The sequence below is a fragment of the Colobus angolensis genome, unplaced genomic scaffold, assembly GCF_000951035.1.
Source record: "Colobus angolensis palliatus isolate OR3802 unplaced genomic scaffold, Cang.pa_1.0 Scaffold98, whole genome shotgun sequence".
Taxonomy (NCBI): Eukaryota; Metazoa; Chordata; class Mammalia; order Primates; family Cercopithecidae; genus Colobus; species Colobus angolensis.
Genome location: NW_012123820.1, coordinates 676,013 through 679,912, shown reverse-complemented (window position 1 = coordinate 679,912; position 3,900 = coordinate 676,013). Strand labels below are relative to the sequence as shown.

Sequence of the window (3,900 nt, the reverse complement as noted above, 5' to 3'; positions counted from 1 at the left end):
CCGCCGCCGCTGCTCCTGCCGCGGAGTCCTTGGGGCTGCAGCCCGGCGGCTCGCAAGTGAGTAGGAAAACAGAAAGTGAGGGGAGTGCGCCCGAGGAGGGCTGGGGATGGGGGGCGCCTACCTCGCGGGCTCGCCAGGCGTGAGGGCGTGTGTATAGCTAGCCCTCAGCGGCCAGTCAGGGTTTCTCTATGGGAAAGTGGAGAGGAGCTCGCGGAGCCGCTCTGCCTCCGCTTCACTGTACACTGCTCCACATACAGTACATGCAACCCGGAGAGACTGAAAACACTCATTTTATATAAGGCAGCCTGCCATTGGCCCGCGCCGTGACGGACAGGCCGCTCAGCCAAACAAAAGGCCCGTTACACCCAAACACACGCACACATACACACATTTTACAGAGACACACAAAGATCATCACATTTTCTATTTTCTAATGTTCGGGACCTGTAGACAGTAGGAGAGGACAGGTAGAGAGGCCCAGCAGAGTGGGGTAAAGGGGAAATCCCCTGTCTGCACCAAGTTGCAAGGCTTGAAACTGGTGTCCTTTTGACTTGGGAGGGTTATGGTAATAAACTACAACTCCACTGGATATGGAAGTGAGGGGGGTTTTTTATCGCTGCCTTTTGGTGCCCCATGGAAGAGGCCTGCATTATGTTACGATTTTACAGCCTGACCCGGCTAACAAGTGACCAAGAAAGGCTTTTATCACCTTGGATTTCTTCTGTCAATGGGTTAGCTATCACATAGGCCAAAATAGTGCAAGGTAAGTTTATTAGGACTCTAATGCATTGAGGTTGTTAATGCCTCATTCGTAGGTAAATTCAAAAAAATCAATACAACAACACACAAACAAAGATAAACATTTTGCTGAAATAGCCAAACAACTTTTAGCTGGTCAGTAGACTGCCATCCCCTGTGTGGACATGCAGACTGTGTTATTGGGTAAAATAAGTCTTGGAAGATTGGCTATTGACTCTTAGCCTTCAAAACAGACCTTTGATTCTGTATATACAAGATTTATATTTTGCATATTATACATAAAAATATATGATTCTTTACGTATTTCACATCTCATGTGAACATCATACGTTGCATGACTTTTGGAGATGATGAACCTCAGGACTGGTCTTTCTGATTGTTTTTCAGCGATGCAGCTTCGGCAGATTGTATCAGACAGTTCAATATAAATAAGTCAACAGGTTGGTGGAAAGAAGTCAAAGCTGGAAATTAGAAGGAATAAATTGTAGATTAAACTTTTAACAAGCTGAGCAATCTTGAGCAAGTTACTTAAACTCTCTCGTGCTCAGACTTGGTTTTGATTTTTAAGATTAAAATAAGAAGCTTTTCCAGATTCCCTCAATTAAATGTTTATTCAGCATCTACTATGTGTCAGGCAGTATCTTAGGCCTAGATGTTTTCTTAGGGTTCCTTCCGTTTTAAGAGTCAGTGAATTATTCTTAAATACAAACATTTTGGAGATTACATAAACAAATACGATTTTATGGCCTAGGTATGTAGCTTTAAAACTTAAAGAAAACCTAACTAAGAGAACTTATTTCAACTCCCCTTTTATTTCCTTGATGCTGTCTTAAGGTTTTTCTCTCACATCCATAAAGTTGTTAAAAGAGTGTGTGTGGGCATGCGAGCACTCCTGTGTAAGAGGGAGAAAGAGAAACAAAATCAGAAAAGTTTAAAAAGTTCAGCAAAGTAGTATTTAGAAATGTGATGTTTATTTTTTAAGAAAAATCATTTTTAAAACAAAAAGTATATAAAAATCACAGAATTTTATATTATTTTATTTTTGAAATGAAGTCTCACCCTGTAGCCCAGGCTGGAGTGCAATGGCGTGATCTCAGCTCACTGCAACCTCCACCTCCCGGGTTCAAGAGATTCTCCTGCCTCAGCCTCCCAAGTAAGCTGGGATTACAGGCACCTGCCATCATGCCCGGCTAATTTTTGTATTTTTGTAGAGATGGAGTTTCACCATGTTGGTCAGACTGGTCTCAAACTCCTGACCTCAGGTGATCCACCTGCCTCGCCTCCCAAAGTGTTGGGATTATAGGCATGAGCCATGGCGCCCAGCCAATCACAGCATTTTAAACAGATAATACCAAAGTTTATATTAGGGGTGGACGCGGTGGCTCACGCCTGTAATCCCAGCACTTTGAGGGGTGGAGGCGGGTGGATGACCTGAGGTCAGGAGTTCAAGACTAGCCTGACCAACACAGTGAAACCCAGTCTCTAACAAAAATACAAAAATTAGCCGAATGTAGTGGTGGGCACCTATAATCCCAGCTGCTCAAGAGGCTGAGGCAGGAGAATCACTAGAACCCAGGAGGTGGAGGTTGCAGTGAGTCGAGACTGCACCATTGCACTCCTGCCTGGGGGACAGGGCGAGACTCTGTCTAAAAAAATATATATATATTAATGGCAGTTTCATTTAGTTGACACAAAGAACAAAATGTTCTTTATCCACACTACACTGCTCTGAGGTCAGTGGTAAGTATTATTATCTCTAGTTTACCCATAGGAGAAATGAGTCAGGGACAAGTTATATAGCCTGCTCCATATTGCACAGAATGACAGTGAAGAAGGAACTTAAACCTAGGACTTTTAATACCCAGCCCAGGTTTTGAGTAATTTGACAACCCTTCCCTCCAAATCATGAACTTCAGAGACAAGAGGGAATTGGAGGGAAAACCAAAAAAACTTTCTTAGTATTTCATTGTGCTCCTTTTTGAAAAGGAAAAAAAGTCAACAGAGTTGCTACATTTAATGGCAGAGAGAGGCGTTGTGCATTATTTGCTAGTAGAACTATTTTGTGAAAAATAGAAAAGACTAACCTACTCCCCACTCTTATCCCCAGCCTCCAACCATAGGAAAACATTCTTCATATTTTTATGGGCACAAGATATTTTTGTTGAATTACACATACCTTAGCAGAATTATTTAGAGTTACAGTCTTCAAACTTTTAGATCACACACTCCTATCAGTCAAATGTTTGAGCATGTAGTCTCAATATGTATATTCACGTACACATTAAAAGTTCACCACTAGGCCAGGCGTCGTGGCTCACACCTGTAATCCCAGCGCTTTGGAAGGCCAAGGCAAGAGGATTGCTTGAGGCCAGGGGTTCAAGACCAACAGTTTGAGACCAGCCTGATCAAAATAGAGAGACATTATCTCAATGAAAAAAGAAAAAAAATGCACCATTGCATAGATATATTATTTATTATTATAAATCATATATTTACAAAAACAAAATGTAAAAGCATGAGATAAAAAATAAATAAGAGTTTAATTTCTTCCATAGTCCATAGAAGCGTGGATTCCTATGATAGAGGCCTAGCGCATGCCCCAGGACTTTGCATTCCAGTTTGGACACCTCTGACAGTGCAAGGTACTAACTGACCAAGACTGATGCAGAAGAGCATAAAGTGTTTTGCAGTGACTTCCTATAAGTTATTACTGCTACTAGAAAATTGGTAGGTTCACAGGGCCTTCAGATTGAGAGAATGACACTTTTTAAAATACATATTGTATATTGGCAGTGTATTTCCATTGGACTTCATGTTCTAGCATAAGCCATTTTTCAATATTCTTTGGCAGAATATTTATTGAGAGGGTTCTATGTGCTCTTGTGCATGTCGGATGCCAGGAAAGGAAAATTGCCTGCTCCTAGAAGAAGGGATAGAATAGAATTCCTTTCTCCTGTGTGATCCATAGGGCCTCACTGCTGAGTAAGGAAAGGAAGCTTAGAGCTAACTTTAATGTAGTATTTTACCATTTTGGAAGTACTTTTAAAGTGTTTATTACCTCATTTGAGAATAAATATCAAGAAATTTTAAATGCTAGTTATGTTTGAAATTTAAAATATATCAGGAAAAATCATGGCTTTC

The 3,900-nt window shown here is 41.2% G+C and overlaps 1 protein-coding gene across 3 annotated transcripts in view; it reads right to left on the bottom strand.

Moving 5' to 3' along the window:
• Window positions 1-293, bottom strand: part of BBX (bobby sox homolog (Drosophila)) — a 273,989-nt gene extending 273,696 nt beyond the window's left edge. For all 3 annotated transcript variants that reach the window (XM_011932734.1, XM_011932735.1, XM_011932736.1), the window contains exon 1: window positions 122-293. The gene's annotated coding sequence lies outside the window, so the exon portion shown is untranslated. The remainder of the gene's footprint in view (window positions 1-121) is intronic.
• Between the last annotated feature and the right edge of the window lie 3,607 nt (window positions 294-3,900).